The sequence below is a fragment of the Sturnira hondurensis genome, unplaced genomic scaffold (genome assembly GCF_014824575.4).
Source record: "Sturnira hondurensis isolate 20B ecotype Veracruz unplaced genomic scaffold, ASM1482457v3 Scaffold0021354, whole genome shotgun sequence".
NCBI classification, from domain to species: Eukaryota; Metazoa; Chordata; class Mammalia; order Chiroptera; family Phyllostomidae; genus Sturnira; species Sturnira hondurensis.
In genome coordinates this window covers 22,167,941-22,186,030 of record NW_028093985.1, presented here as the reverse complement: position 1 = coordinate 22,186,030, position 18,090 = coordinate 22,167,941, and positions in this window count along the sequence as shown.

Below are 18,090 nucleotides of genomic sequence, written 5' to 3'. Positions count from 1 at the left end.
TCTTGATATATAAAGGGATATAAACTTCTATTCCACTGCAAGGGAAACCTATTGTTTTACTGCCTAACTTCTCTTCCACTTCTGGTCCCAGGAACCCAACTGTCCTTTGGAGAATCTCCCCTAACCAGTTTTCAGTCCGTGTGGTGTAAGTGGGATTGATCTTATCAGTCTCTCAACCACCCCATCTCTAAGAATCAGCATATGAATAATTTGGTCCATGGGTTTAGTCTATGATCCAGCCCTAGTGGGTGATCCAAACTCGGGGGCATTACCCAGTCGGGTGAACCAGAATCGTCCCCTAAACTTAGGTGGAAAAAAAAGAGTAAAATTGTATCTCAGGCTGAGTAATACCCATATTTTGATGATGGTTTTTGATTACTTGGATTTAGCTATGGCTAAATCTAAAGATTACTCTTAAACCCTTAAATTATATAAGCCATTCAATCCTCTGCCTTTAAAAAAATGGATTGAGATGGATTTTCATTCACTTACAACCAGAAGACCTCTGATTAACATGCCCATGACCTGATTCTTTTTCCATTTAGATAGTGTGTTATTTGAGATAGGATAAACTCTGGTGAAATAACAAAATTTCACATCTCCATTACTTAACACAACAAAGATTTAATTTTGTTCACATCACAGTCCGAGTTGGGCTGCCTTCTTTCACAGCAAAAGTATGTTATTTCAGCACATGGTTCCCGAGGTCCTACCAGTCTGGGAAGGGAGAGAAGGAGTAGGCATCCTGACTCCCCAGCACCTTGGAATAAATATGACACAAGTCACTACTGCCCACAACCCACTGTCCAACCTAATTACTTGGCATCAAAGTAACTAAGGAACATCCACACTCACGGAGCAGCAACTTTTCATATCAGTCAGGGTTCTTCAGAAGGGGGAAAAAAACTAATAAGATGTGTGAGTGTGGCAGTGGGGGTGGGGGGAATAGAGATTTATTTCAAAAAATTGGCTCATGTGATTGTAGGGGACTGGTACATCTGAAATCTACACTCCAGCAGGATGGAAACTAAAGCAGAAGGTAATGCTACAGTATTAAGGGAGAAATTCTTCTTCAGAAAATCTCAGTTTTTGCTCCTAAAGACCTTTAATTAATTGTATGAGGCCCACCCACGTTACTTAAAGTCAACTGATTAGAGATGTTAACCACATGTATAAAAATAATTTTCCCAGCAACACCTAGATTAGTGTTTGATTAAATAACCATAGCCTAGATAAGATAACACATAGCATTAACTATCACACTACTTCTGCCAAAAATCAAGAGAACTTATTTATTATTTTCTTCTCATAATATTGCTGTGGAAATAAACATGTCTGCTATACAGCAAGAGAGTTATATTCTATTATTCAATATATTCTATGCATTTCCTTTTCCATGAGACTAAATATGTTAACAATATAAAAATATTTCTCTGGTTATCAGGATGCTAATTCACTTCTAAATTCTTAGCTAAATTCCTGTGTTACATTTTTAACTGCTCCTATTTATGTATTCATTAATCAATTCAATTTATATTCCAAGTACCTACTCTAAACTAGGTACACCAAAGGGTAACCAAAGGTTACCTTTTCAGCTCGGATATCTTCATAAATAACTGTGGTACAGTTAATGCTTGTAACAAGTTATTCCAAAACTTGGGGGCTCAAAGCAAGAAAGGCTACCTTCCATGGTTTCTATGGGTCAGGATAGCTCTATCGTGGAATCTTCAATGAGAGCACACGCAGATGTTGACTGTGCTGCATTAATGGGAAGGCTGCACTAGGACAGCAGGTCCTTCTCAATTATCTGGTACGTCCGTACTAGCTGTTGGAGGAGATCTTACTTGTTCTCCATGTCAGCCCCTCATAGGGCTGCCTGTGGGTCCTTACAGTTGGCTTTTCCCAGAATAAGAGCTGCAGGAGCCCAAACAGAAGCTTCAATGCCGTTATGACCTAGTCTTAGAAATCACACACTGTCACTTCCACTGAACTCTATTGGTCACACAGATTAGCCCTGTGGTCTATGTGAGAGGAGAGTACACAAGGACATGGATTCTAGGAGGTGAGGGTCATGGCAGACTATCTTGGAGGCTAACTACCACAATAACACATGCCAGTTCTTTGTTTGAAGTACCTTTTGTTTACAGACCCAGCTGGCTCACCCTATGGAATACTGTATATGGCTCCATAATTCATATATTCAGGACTGACTAGGTCATGAGCTGAGATTTCTGTTAAATTTAGCTTGGATCTAAAATCCCTGCCTTAGATGGAGGAATAACAAATAGAAAAGACACTTTTATCCCCACTGGATTGTTAGGCGAGAATTTCTTTGAAAAGGTTCAGCTGAAGGCTGTGGACACCAGACAAAAGCACACACACAGACACCAGTCATCTGCCTCAGCACCAAAAACACTATTTAGGACCCACCTCCTCTTACACAGGTAGAAGTGTCCTATCCTTGGTCACAGAATCAAGACAGGTAATAACTATTATTTGGGCATTACACTTAATAGGAAATAAAAAACTATGTGTTCTTTTCTTATTTCTATATCTTAGTGCCCCTGAAATTTCTGTCATATTACAATTAAAATATCCAGATCATCTAGTCTCAAATAAGACATAAATATTCATGGAACAATACATTACACATTTTGTTGTAATGGGCATCAAATTGAAATGTGACAATGAAGTTTGTGGGGAGCTATTGGGAAGGCTCTAATTGCATGGAAAATGTGATAATTGCCTTCATGGGCACAATCAGTGTTGGTTGGGTGATGCCAGCAGTTTAGTTCCAGTTCTTATATTAATCAGTTGTGACAATAAACCAGTTATATATTAACATGTTTCACAAAGGATTAGATAGACAAAAATGCTGTAAATTTTTTTTAAAAAAAGCAAATTCAAGGAATCATTTTCTCTTTTCTCTTCCCATGTCTATAAGACTTCTAAGTCCATTTACATTTAGATTCCAACCAATGGGTTGATAATCTATTCAAGTTCAACATTAAACTAGATAATCCAATTAATAATGCTGCAGAGACTTATTCAAAGAGATGTTCTGAATAAACTGCTTACAAAAATCTCAGTTAATTCACCAAAGAAATGTTTAAAATTTTTCAAAATTAAATAATAAATACTTTATTACTTGAAGGAAAAATTAATAGCACTATAAGCACTTTAATAATCCAATTAATACAAAATTATAATGAAATTTTTAAAAAAATTGTTTTCAACACCATAGTGTACCAATAGACTAGTTATCCTTGACTTTACTTTCAAAGGTGTTAATATCAATGAAATAATTGAAGAAAATCAAAATGGAACTTGTTTATATTCAATTCTCCTTTTCCCAACACTTTATACTGCAGGTTTATGTGACCTTTGGGATGAAACCAGAAAAAAATGTTTTTTCATGGCCAGAAATCTGAGCTTTTGTTTTTTTTTCTTTTTCAGAATAAATGGAAACAGAACAGACAGAACTATATCAAGGGGTGAATTGTCTTATTATTATAAACCCAACCTTCTGAAGGCAATAATAAAGTCATACCCAACTAATCTAAACTGCCAAACCAAATAAATTTCCATTTATTTCGAATGTCCAGAACAAAGGCACTACTGCTCCAGTTAAAAGCTAACACACAGCATAGTTGTTATCTATATAAGCATAATAATTAATCTAATCAGCTCTAATCAAAGCTTGAAGATTAGCTCTCTGGGATTTTCTTCAGGGCTAATAACAGGCAAGAATCCCACCTGACAGTGAAATATCCATAGGAAGCCTACAGATCACTGTTAGTGCTACGCTATATTAGGCTACCCTAGACTGTGCTTGCTTGACTATTAAAAAAAAGAGAAAGAGAATGTAAAACATCTTCAAGTTTCATAATATTTGTTGACAATGAGACAGAAGAAATACTTAAATGGTGAATATTAGTTACCTATTGACATGTAACAAATAACCCCGAAATACAGCTTAACGGGATCCTCCCACTGTCCATCCCCTCATAAGGACCATCACAGGAGGCTGCCATCAAGCTGTCAGCTGAGTCTGCATTTAAAACATCACTGTGGGGTGTCGGGGAGTGATGGGGAGAAAATGCAGGCAACTGTAATTAGACAACAATAAAGTAATTTATGAAACAAAAAAAAAAACCATGACTAGAAGTAGAACTATTTCTCAGTTCATTCTAGTGGCTGTTAGAAGGATTGGGTTCCTCTCAAACCATTGAATAAGGGGCCTCAGTTTCTCCCTGAGTCCTGGCCAGATGCCACCCTCAGTTCTTCACCATGTAGGTGTCTCCAGAGGGTATCTTACAGCAGGACAATTCCTTCATTACAGAAAATAAATAAGAAGAGCCAGAGAGACAGTCTGCAAATAAGACACAAATCACAGATGTTTACAAGTGAATCTCAAAGTGACATCCCATCTATTTTGCTTATTATATTCATTGGATGAAAGCCACTACCTTCAGTTCACATAAAAGATGAGAGAATTATACAAGGAGTGAATAACAGGAAATGTGGATAATTGAAAGTTCTTTCAAAAACTGTCTACCATATGGTGCTACTAAATTATAGGTGTTGTCTGAGTTGAATAGTGTCCCTCCAGTGTTTGTATCCTTCCCAGAACCTCAGAATATAACCTAGTTTGGAAACAAAGTTGTTTCAGATATAATCTGTAATTAATTAGGTTCAACTTAGGTCATAAAGCAGTAGAGCAGCCTCTTAATCCATATGATCAGTGTCCTTATAGGAAAAGACACACAGGGAGAGTGCCATGTGACAACAGAGCAGGGACTGGAGTGATGCATCGACAAGCCAAGGGACAGCAAGGATTTCCAGCAATCACCTGAATCTAGGAAGAGGCGAAGAAGGATCCTATCCTGGAGCCTTCAGAAAGAGCATGGCCCTGCTGACAAGGTTCTTTGAGGTTTCTAGCCTCCAGAACTTTGAGAGAATAAATTTCTGTTGCCTGAAGCCATCAAATTTATCTCACTTTGTTACAGCAGCACTAAGAAACAAATATTTTTTATTTAGGTGCTAATTTAAAGAATACACAAGGTCTGTCCAAAAAATACCCAGTCATGTGCTATGAAAAATAGAGACATTTACTGCAGATGATACAAGATACAAGTAACATTGCACATAGGACAATGATGCCTCAGTCCCCTTCAAAGAAGGCACCTTGGGACCTCACAGTTCTCTCAATCACCATCAGCTGCTGTGTCATGTTTTCCTGAATCTCATCAGTGGTCTGAAATCTCTTCCCTGTCAATGGTGATTTTTAGTTTTCACAAAAGCTGGAAGTTGTAGAGCCCCAAATCTGGGCTGTAGGGAGGCTGAATCACCTGGGTGATGTTGACGTTTCACTAAAAAACTCTGCATGGGACGTGATGCATGAGTGGGTGCATTGTTGTGATGAAGCTAGCAATCACCAGTTGCCCATAGCTGTGGCCTTCTGAGTCATCTAAATACCTTCCACAGAGGAATGTTCAAGCTTAAAGGAAAATTTGATGTGATTCTACTTGCTCAGTTATTTTGAATGCAATGGCCACACGGTACATATGCTCACTCAATGGTGTCTACCACCCCCATTCACTAGTACAGTGAGGTTGTCATTGTTCACACATGCACATTTCACTTCATCCTTCTTGGCTGCCAGGTTACATCAATTTGGGGGAAACAGTTCTAGTTATACTAACAATGGTTGGTCTTTTTCCAGACAGACCTAGTACATCATCAATCACAGAAATTTTTCTTCTGAAGAAAATATTTTCAAGTTTGGCTGTGTAATATATAGAGCCCTCTTCAATGAAGAAAACTTCTCACGCACTGCCAGTGTTGAGCTATTTTCATTATTTATTATATTAGTTTTATATAATAGATGATGTCACTTTGCTAAACATAAATGACAACTGTTGGCATTAATAGATTATTTGTAAGTTTTACACTTCATTATTGTGCAGCAGGGCTGTCTCCTGTATATACACCTTTGTGTGGTCCCCTCCCCTTAATTGTTATGGGATTATGTCATAGAGGATTTCAGCATGTGAAAGACTCTCTTCTCTGTAAGGCATGCTTTGGAAAGCAAGTTGCCAGAAATCCTACAGCTGCAACTAAAGGAACTCTGTGACTAACCCAAGTGAGTTTCCAAGCATTCTCCCTAGTCAAGCCTCCAGATGAGCACACTGGCAAGTGGAAGCCTTAACTAAAGCCTGGTGAAGCCCTAAGCAGAGGGCACAACAAAGACATGTTCAAACTCTCAGACCACAACAACTGTGGCATCATAAATGTGGGTTATTTAAAGCTACTAAGTTTGCAGTGGTTAGTTATGCAGCAATAGGTAACTAATGCTCAGCTTCATTCATTTGATTTCAAGCATAATGATCCCTCATTTGAGTTATTATTATAATTCTTAAAGAGGAGATGTTTTAAACTTTATTTAAGTCTTTAATTATATTTTTAAGACTTTATTTTTTTAGACCAGTTTTAGGTTTACAACAAAACTAAGTGAGAGGCAGAGATTTCTTACATACTTCCTGCCCCTAAACATGCATAGCCTCCCCCATTGTCACAAGAATGGTACATATTTTTACCAAGGGTGAACCTTCATTGATACATTATAATCAACCAAAGTCCATGAACCTTAAGGTTCATCATTGGTGGTGTACATTCTGTGGGTTTAGAGAAATGTATAGTATTATCATCCATCATTTGAGTATCAAAAGATTATTTTCAATGTTCTAAATATCCTCTGTGCTCTGTCATTATTTTTTAATAATGTATTTCTTTTAAACTATCCTTTTTGATGAATCAACCAATTACCTAGTACCAACATTCAACACTAAAAAGTAAAAAAATTCTATTTAATTAAAAAATGTTAGTATATTTACTCTCATTCTTAGTACCAAAGGAATTCTCCAAGTTGGGGAGGGGACGGAAAAAAATAGATTTTTACATTATGATTTTTTGCAATGTTAATATATTAACACATGCCATAAGGAGACTCAATTTTCTAATCACTCTTCTCAATTTAAACTATCTTGAAAATTTAATCCATATTAAATTTTAAATTAAATCCAGCATATCATGGTATCTACCATTTGGCCTTTACTGGGTAAAATATAAGTCATAAACATAAATGCACACTCCACATTAATCATAGGGTCATTCTCAGGTAAAAATGTTCAACTAGATAATCCAGAATATACTTATTTTAGCCCATATAATAATTATAGATTATTTCATAAGCAAAACTACAATATATTAACATTATCATTGATTAATATTCAAAACTAACCCCAAAGACACTCAGACCTACACCTCTTCTTCTCAAAGACATGGTAGAATAAAAACAAATAAAAGTGATACTAGAAGGATAACTTGAATAATATTAATTTAAGGTTAACTTTTCTAGTGTAAATAATTTACTACACTTATTTTATTTATAATTACTAATTATAAGATATAACTCCCCTCTATCACCAGCTTGGGATTCAATCTCCCCCTAAACCATGGATGAATAGATATTCCCCCACCCCTATCAGTTTTCTATCATTCCCTAGAGCTTTACCAGGGCCTCAGAATACCCTCATGCAGTGTTTAGGCAGGATGCTACGCTTATGCCTGTGTCATGAGGAATTCTGACCTGGTCATCAGCCAGATGGGTCCATTCTCTGCTCCTGGATACAACAGAGTCAATTCCCAGATCTTAGAACCCCAACACTTCTCTCCCTCTTTTTGGAAGGATACTCATGAAGGGGCAGGTAGGAAAAGAATGCCTTTTACCTTTCAACCTTCAAAACAACTAGCCTATCACCCAAGGACAGACAACAAGTTTCTTAATAAAGCATTAAAAAAAGAAAAACCATCAGTAAAGTTTCCTTGATGAGTCCTTCTCCCTACAATATTAGAAGTCTAGAAGCACATCTCAAATGATAATGTAGGTTTTAAAGAACCATGGCCCAAATATTTATTTACTTGGTGAATTGCAAGAAAAACATGAAATATAGTAGTTAAACATATTCATAATTCTTCATTGCAGCAAAAGGAAACACTAAAAATCTTTACTTCTAGGTATTTACCCAAGAGAAATAAAAAATATGTCCATGAAAAACTTGCACAGGGCTTCCTTCCAGATTCTAGCCCCCCAGCATGGAAAAAGCTTGGAAGCTGTGACTCCATAACAAGTGAAAAACTGAACTGAAAATAAACCACTCTTCTTTTGAATTAGTGTTTCCAGATTAGGAAGACAAACAACCCAATTAAAAATGGGCAAAAGAACTTGAACAGACACTTCTCCAAGGAGGACATACAGAGGGCCCACAGACATATGAGAGAACGCTAAACATCACTAGCCACCAGAGAGATGCAAATTAAAACCACAATGAGATACCACTTCACACTGGTCAGAATGGCCATAGTAGACAAATAAACAACAAAAAAAGTGCTGGAGAGATTGTGAAATGACTTTAAGAAACTTTGACAGACGAAGGTAAAAAATAGAATTTTTTTCTGGATAAAAGACTTCTCATTTTCTGAGAAGAAATGTTTGTGAAGGATTTTTGAGTCAGGCAGTTATGATAGAAGTCCTCAAACATTTTCAGAAAAACCCTAAATGGAGTAAACCAAAACCACATATTTAATGATGGATTTGTGAAACACAAACCTTCTCTGGTGATTTTAAGAAATACCTGAGAAGGATATTAGGCTTTTATTAGTTATATTTATGGGATATGACTATGTTCATTGAGTATTAAAAGTCTTTGCTGTAGGACAGAAATGTAAGAACAAACAAGTAAGTGATGTGATGGTAAAGGTTTAACAACTGGGTTTCCAAGAAAAATAGAAAGCCCTGATTTGTAGGGTTTGCTGATTTCTACAAGACTTTTTGAGGCAGGAAGAGTGAAAATCAACAAAAAGCAACCATTCTGTGAATTAGGCAAGGAGGACAAACACATAAAGCCAATCACAGAGTTAGCAGAACAAATTGCTTCTTCCAAGGTTATGTAGCTGCAAAATGTGATGACCTCTATTATGAGTGATCACAACTTTCTTACCGATGATATGCCTTCTACTCTTCCCCACTGGATGCCCAATTGCTAAACTTTCCAATGCTCATGGCAATATGAGACCCATGGTTAATCCCCACCTCTCCCAATCCTGTCAGCAACCAATCCAGAATAGATCTCCCCTTCCCCAGGCTCCCCTCAGAATCCTCCAGAAGCAACCCCACACTTACAGACTGGCTCTCTCCCCCTCCTTTGTTCAGGGTGACACTGCACAGTTTCTCCAAGTGTACTCCTTTGCTGCGCATCAGTCGGTAAATCAGATTTCATCAGATGACAGGCTGCAAGTGTAACATTTTCATGGTGCTAATATTCCCACCAAGGCTAATTTTAAACTACCAATGTGACATCCCTGAACACAGATTTCGAAAGAAATGGCCACAATCAAAAGTAGGCACAAGCTACCTCCAACACATCACTGTCTAGGGTTATACTCTCAACGACCATGATGGATATATTCTTTAATCTTCATCTTCTAGATATGAAAACTGAGGCTCAGAGGATTTACATAAATTGTTTAAGCTCACAAAGCTGGTAGCAGAGCCACCATTTAAATCTGTGTCATTCTGATTCAAAATACTATGATCTTTTAACTAACACTTTACTGTTTAATATGTTATAATGTTATCATCTCTTCTTATAATAATTTAATGGGTATAGATCTTTCTAAAGACTGTGAATTCCACTGCTTATACAGACTGCATTTTGTAAATTTTTTGTATGGAAGCTGTGTAACTTTAGACAAAATGTTTATTGTCTTTAGGTCCCAGCTTCCTTACTTATAAATTGGAGACAAATATAGTGCCTAACCCTTAGGGTTTATATTTTGTTCTCTCTTAGTGTTATTCTATAGATTTTTGAAAATAATAAATGTAAACTGTTTAGTATAATGACTAACATACAGTTAGTAATAAACGTTAGCTATTAAAATTATAATGCTGTACATGTGAAGTGCTGGATATCATTGTTATGGGCATTTAACTTAATAAGACTCTACTTCTCATGAAAATCACTTCCAGATTTTTACATACAAGTGAGATGGTTCTTAAATTTTTTTTGAAAATCCTGCTTTCCTAATCTATTGCTGCTTTACAAACTAAAACTTACTGGCTTAAAGCCACAATAATGTACTATTTTTCACATTTCTGTGTGTTAATTGGGTGGCTCTAATCTACATATTGTCAGCTGAGGTCTCTCATATGGCTACCTTCAACTGTAAATTTGGCCGGTGAACTTTGGCTTTCTTCCAAAAGGGCCTCTCTCTTCACATGGTGTCTTATCCTCCAGGGCTATTCCATGTGGCATCTTGCCTAGCAATATTGTCTGGATCTGGGTTCCAAGATGGCGTTTTCTAAGAAGACAGCTTGAATGCACAACCCCTCAACAAATGTCCATTACTAATGTCCATTGACCACAGCCAGACATATGGCCAAGCCCAGAGTCCTCACAGAAGGAGTTACACAGTTAGCATTGAGAAGCATACTTTTGTGGGGGCCACCACCAATGCACCAGTCGGCCACAGATTCTTATGCATTTTCTTTCTTTTTCTAAATTTTTATCGTATTTTTCCATTACCATTTAGTGCCCTTATAGCCCCTTCCTTAGCAATCAACACACTTTGGCCCATGTCTATGAGTCTTTTTCACTTTTTTGCTCAATACTCCCATCCCCTCACCTCCCTCCACTCACTAGCCATCATCCTGCTCTCCATCAGTGAACCTGTGCTCATTTCCCTTCTTAGTTCAGTTTTTTCATTAGATTCCCCATGTGAGTGGATCATATAGTATTTGTATTTCTCTATCTTATTTCACTTAGCATAATGTTCTCTGTGTCCATCCATGCTGCCACAAAGGGTAAAATTTTCTTCTCTTTTACAGGGAAGTAGAATTCCATTGTGTAAATGCCCTACAGTTGTTTTATCCACTCGTCTATTGATGGACACTTGGGCTGCTTCATATTTTGGAGAGTGTAAATAACTCTGCAATAAACATAAGGGTGCTTATGTTTCAAATTAGTTTTGGGGATTCCTTTAGATATATTGCCAGAAGTGGGATTGCTGGGTTAAAAGGCAGGTCCATTTTTAATTTTTTGAGGTATTCCACCGGTGCTACACCAATCTGCATTCCCACCAAGAATGCAAAAGGGTAACTCCTTTCTCTACATCCTCACCAGGACTTGTTGTTTGTTGATTTATTGATGATGGATATTCTGACAAATATGAGATAATATCTCATTGTGGTTTTAATTTGCATTTCTCTGATGATTAGTGACTTTGAGCATCTTTTCATACGTCTATTGGCTATCTATATGTCCTCTTTGGAGAAGTGTCTATTCAGGTCCTTTGCCCATTTTTTAATTGGGTTTCTTTTTTTTTGGTGTTGAGTTTTATATGTTCTTTATAAATTTTGGATATGAACCCCTTATCACATATATTAGCAAATATGTCCTCCCATTCCGTGAGCTGTCTTTATATTTTGTTGATGATTTCCTTTGCTGAGAAAAATCTTCTAGTTTGAAGTGGCCCCATTTATTTATTTATTTATTTATTTATTTATTTTGTTTTCCTTGCTTGGGAAATACATCTGATAAAATATTGCCATGAGCAATGTCCAACATTTTGCTGCCTGTGTTTTCTTTTATGATTTTTATGGTTTCGGGTATAACATTTAAGTCTTTGATCCATTTTGAATTTATTCTTGTGTGTGGTATAAGAAGATGGTCTAGTTTTCTTTTTTAGCCCACTTCTGTCCAATTTCCCAACACCATTTATTGAATAAACTATCTTCACCCCACAGTTTGTGCTTGCTTCCTCTGCCCAATATTAATTGATTATCATGGTGTAGGTTTATTTCTGGGCTCACTCCTCTGTTCCATCAATCTTTGTGTCTGTTTTTATGCTAGTATCATGCTCTTTTGCTTACTATTGTCTTATAGTATAAGTAACTACATGGCCTTATAATTTCATATTAGGTAGCATGATTCCTCCAATTTTGTTTTCTCAGGATTGCAGTTGTTAAGTGGGGCCTTTTGTGGTTCCATATAAATTTTGAAATATTTGTTGTAGTCCTGTGAAATACATTGTTGGAATTGTGATAGGAATTGTGTTGAGTCTATAAATTGCTTTGGGTACTATGGATATTTTAATGATATTAATTCTTCTTATCCATGAACACAGCATGAGCTTCTACTTCTTTGTATCTTCTTCAATTCTTTCTTCAGTGTCTTATAATTTTCCAAGTATAGGTTTTTACATGCTTTATTAGGTTTATTCCTAGGTATTTTATTCTTTTAGTAGCAATTATGAATGGGATTGTTTTCCTAATTTCCCTTTCTGTTATTCATTACTGGCATATATAAATGCAACTGATTTCTGAATATTAATTTTGTATCCTGCTACTTTGCTGATTTCATTTATTGGTTCTAGTAGGTTTTTTGGTGGACTGATTTGGGTTCTGTATGTACAGTATCATGTCATCTGCAAATAAAGACAGTTTTACTTCTTCCTTTCCAGTTTGGATGGCATTTATTTCTTCTTGTTGTTTGACTGAAGTGGCAAGGACTTCCAGTACTATGTGGGCTAAGAGCGGTGAAAGGGGATGTCCTTGTCTTTTTCCCAGTCTTAGGAAGAATGCTTGTAGTTTTTGTCCATTGAGTGTAATGCTGGCAGTGCATTTGTCATATATGGCCTTGATTATGTTTAGATATGGCCCTTCTGTTCCCACTTTGCTAAGAGTTTTTATCACAAATGGGTACTGAATTTTATCAAATGCCTTTCCTGCATCTATTGATATGATCATGTGGTTTATATCATTCATTTTCTTAACGTGAAGAATCACACTTTTTGATTTGTGAATGCTGTACCAACCTTGCATTCCTGGAATAAATCCCACTTGAACATGGTGTATGATCTTTTTGATGCATTGCTGTATTCAGTTTGCTAATATTTTGTTGAGAATTTTAATGTCTATTTTTATCAGGAATATTGGACTATAGTTTTCTTTCTCTGTAGTGTCTTTATCTGGTTTTGAAATTATGATAATGCTGGCCTCATAAAATGAGTTTGGGAGCCTTCCCTCCTCCTTAATTTTATGAAATAGTTTGAGAAGGACTGGTATTGTTTCTTCTTGGAATGTTTACTTACATTCCCCTGTAAAGCCATCTGGTCCAAAGCTTTCATTTTGGGGGAGTTTTTTGACTACTGCTTCAATTTTACTAGGTGTAATCTAGCTATTCAATTTTCTGATTCTTCCTGATTTGCTTTTGGAAGATTGTTTGTTTCTGGGAATTTAGCCATTTGGTCCAGGTAATACAGTTTGTTGGCATATAGTTGTCATAATATTTTCCTAAAATCCTTTATATTTCTTTGGTGTGAGTTTTATTTCTCCTCTTCCATTTCTGACTTTATTTACTGGGGTCCTTTCTCTTTTTTTTCAGTGAGTCTGGTTAAAGGGTTGTCAATCTTGTTTATGTTCTCAAAAAACAATACATAATGATAAAGGGAACAATCCAGCAGGAGGCTATAAACCTAGTAACCATTTATACACTGAACATAGGTGAAGCAAATATGTGAAGCAAATCTTTAGCTATTTTATTGTTGTTCAATTACAGTCATCTGCCTTTTCTCCCACCACTCCCCCAACCCCAGTCAAACCCACATCCCTCCCTTGCTTCCACCCCCACTTTGGTTTTGTCATTGTGTCCTTCATAGTAGCTCCTGAAAACCCTTTCCCCCACTATCCCCTCCCACCTCCACTTTGGTTATTGTCACATTGTTCTTAATTTCAATGTCTCCGGTTATATTTTGCTTGCTTATTTGTTTTGTTGATTAGGTTCCACTTAAAGGTGAAATCATATGATATTTGTCTTTCATCACCTGGCTTATTTTGCTTAGCATAATGCTCTCCAGTTCCATTGATGCTGTTGCAAAGGATAGGAGCTCCTTCTTTCTCTCTGCTGTGTACTATTCCATTGTGTAAATGTACCACAGCTGTTTGATCCACTCAATTACTGATGCGCACTTAGGTTGCTTCCAGCACTTGGCTATTGTACATTATGCTGCTATGAACATTGGGGTGCATAGGTTCTTTTGGATCTGTGTTTCAAGGTTCTTAGTATATAATCCCAGCAGTGAAATTGATGGGTCAAAAGACACTTAGTTCCATTTTCAGTTTTCTGAGGAAATTTCATACTGTTTTCCACAGTAGTTGCACCAGTCTGCATTCCCACCAACAGTGCACTAAGGTTCCTTTTTCTCCACATCCTCTCCAACACTTGTTTGTTGATTTGTTTATGATGGCCATTCCGACAGATGTAAAGTGTTATCTCATTGTCGTTTTAATTTGCACCTCTTTGATGGCTAGTGATGCTGAGCATCTTTTTATATGTCTTTGGGCCCTCTGTATGTCCTCCTTGGAGAAGTGTCTATTCAAGTTCTTTTGCCCATTTTTAATTTTTTTTTGTCTTCCTGGAGTAGAGTCATTTGAGTTCTTTATATATTTTGGAGATCAAACTCCTGTCCATGGTATCCTTGGCAAACATGTTATCCCATATATTTGGTTCTCTTTTCATTTTAATGCTGTTTTCTTTAGCCATGCAGAAGCTTTTTAATTTGATGAAGTTCCATTTGTTGATTCTTTCCTTTATGTCCCTTGCTTTAGGGGACATGTGAGTGAAGATGTTGCTGCATGCAATGTCTGAGATTTTCCTACCAATGTTTTCCTCTAGGACTTTTATGGTGTCACATCTTATATTCAAGTCTTTTATTCACCTTGAATTTATTTTTATGTATGGTGTAAGCTGGTGATCAAGTTTCATTTTTTGCATGTAGCTATCCATACCTCCCAATACCATTTCTTGAAGAGGCTATTTTTACTCCATTTTATGCTTCTCCCCCTTTGTCAAATATTAATTGACCATAAAATATTGGCAAACTGCATCTAGCAATACATTAAAAAGATCATACACCATGATCAAGAGGGACTCATCCCAGGGATGCAAGGGTGGTACAATAGTCACAAATCAATAAACATAATACATAACTTAAACAAAAGCAAAGACAAAAATCCCATGATCATATCAATAGATGCAGAAATGTTCCCTCTATTCCCACTTTACTAAGTATTTTTATGATAAATGGATGTCTATTTTTATCATAAAAATACTTAGCAAAGTGGGAATAGAGGAAGCATTCTTCAACATAATAAAGGCTATATATGAGAGACCTACAGCCAACATCATACCCAATGGTCAAAAACTTAAAGCTTTTCCACTAAGATCAGTAACAAGACAAGAATGCTTGCTTTCACCACTCCTATTCAACATAGTATTGAAAGTCCTAGCCACAGGAATCAGACAAGAAAAAGAAACAAAAGGCATCCAAATTGGAAAGGAGGAAGGAAAATTGTTATTGTTTGCAGATGATGTGATAGTGCACATAAAAATCCTAGAGACTACAACAAAAAACTATTTGATCTAATAAGTGAATTTGGCAAAACAGCAGGATACAAAGTCAATATTCAGAAATCAAAGGCATTTTTGTACACTAATGAGAAATCTTGATGTACATAAAGGGAAAGGGCCACAGAAATACAGTCATAGTTAGGGATTTTAACATCCTTCTGACTTTGATATATAAACCATCCACACAGGAAATTCAACAAGGATACAGCAGCCTTAAACTATACACTAGAGAAGATGGATTTAATTGATATCTACAGAGCATTTCACCCCAAAACTGCGTAATAGCAGAATACATATATTTTTATTCTTTTATTTTATTTTAGACTTTATTTACTTACTTTTAGAGAGATAAGAAGAGAGGGAGAAAGAGAGGGAGAGAAACATTAGTATGAGAGATTTACATGAATCAGTTGCCTCTAGCCTGCTCCCAGCTGGGGACCTGGCCTGCAACTCAGGCATATGCCCTGACTGGGAATCGAACCAGTGACCTTTAGGTTTGCAGGCCATTGCTCAATCAACTGAGCCACACCAGCCAGTGCAGAATATACATACTTTTCAAGAGTACATGCAATGTTTTCTAGAATAGTCCACATGCTAGAACACAAAACAAGTCTCAATAAATTTAAGAAGATTGAAATCATATCAAGCATCTTCACTGACCACAATACTGTGATGCTAGAAATCAATCACAAGAAGAACACTGAAAAACATGCAATGATGAGAAAGCTTAATAACATGTTATTAAACAATAAATATGTCAACAAACAACATCAAGGAAGAAATCACAAGATATCTTGAAACATATGAAAATGAGCACACAATGATTCAGAATCTGTGGGACAGTGGGAAACCAATACTAAGGGGAAAATTCATAGCATTACAGACGTATCTCAAAAAAAACCCTCTAATAAATAATCTAACTTCACAGTTAAAGGAACTTGAAAAAGAACAACAAAGCCCAAAGTGGGTAGATGGAAGAAAATGATAAAGATCAGAGCATAAATAAACGAAATAGAGTCTTAAAAAATGATACAAAAGATCAATGAATCCTATGCATTTTCATGTATAAACCTCTTTTAGAATCAATGAGAAGATGCCAAATAACTAATTTTATAGTCTTTGGTCCTGTGAATAATGACAGCAGAATTGAAATTGACTAAAAGTTTCTGTCAGTCTGATTCTCTACACCATAAGTGCATGGCCTTATCGTATGATGAGAATTTAGAAATAGTGGCAGTCATTAATGAACTAGAGAAAAGTGAATAAATTATGATCCTATAAGTATCAATTTCAATCTACCGATTTATGTACTGAAAAAAGAAAGTACCACAGATTATGACAACCATTCATCTAACAACACACATAAACAATCATCATTAGTAACCATTATATTTTTATTAATGTTTTCTCCCTGAAATTTCCATTTGAAAGCCAATGATAATTTCATTTTGAAATCAGTTTTAGGAAGGGTTCCAGTAAATATTTTGTTTCTGAAATCAGCACTCCCCGGATAAAAATTGGCCTGTTTCACTTTTTCATTGATCCTTTCCTCTGCCCTTCTGGGGGTGAAAAATAAAAAGCTATATACAAAAAATATATATCATTTTATTCCTATCAAAGTTATAAGCAGGGCTTAATTATACTGCTCTAAGATATTCATTGAAAATTTATGATTTAAAGGTATTTCATTTTTTATTTATGTGTAATTCCCATACTCACAATATAAATACTTACAGTTAATTAATTAAAACTTCACACATCAATCCTAGTACCATGAAAATATAATAATAAATTTATATTAATAAGAGATTTTTTGAAAAATTATTTAGAAGTGGGAAAAGGGAAGAATTTCATATAACTGTGGGAGCTAGAGGCTTAAGCTTTGGTGCCTCTCATTTACCCAGGATACTTCAAAGATAAATTTCACATAATCATAAGTTTTTATAAAATTTACAAAATGAGGATATTTTATCTTATTTTAGGACATTTTTGTCTTTCAACTCTGAATTCCCCTCATTACATGTCTCCTCATGTTGGGTGGTATTTTTGTGGCTGTGGCCTTCTTATACTCTGGTAAGAAAAAGTCAGTCAGAAATACATTTAGTATGGGTTTTGTGGGATGTATTTATATGGTTTATAGTCTCATCAATGTATAGCTAAGTTCTTTCCAGTCATCTCAGTGCAGAAAAGGTTTTCAGAAATACATCTTGTGACAAACACTATATACACCCTCTCACTATGGTGAAGGAAGGTATAGGTCAAGGTCCTATCTTCACATGAATGTACCTTACAGTATCTGGCATGAAAGTTTGTTGGTAGTTCAGGAAATACACACTTTAAAATACATGGACTAGCCCTGGCTAGTGTAGCTCAGTGGATTGAGCGCAGGCCTATGAACCACATGATCGCGGTTCGATTCCCAGTCAGGGCACATTGCTGGGTTGTCAGGCCAGTTCCCAGCAACGGACTCACAAGAGGCAACCATACATTGATGTTTCTCTCTTTCTTTCCTTCCCTTCCCCTCTAAAGATAAATAAATAATAAAAAAAATAACTATCTT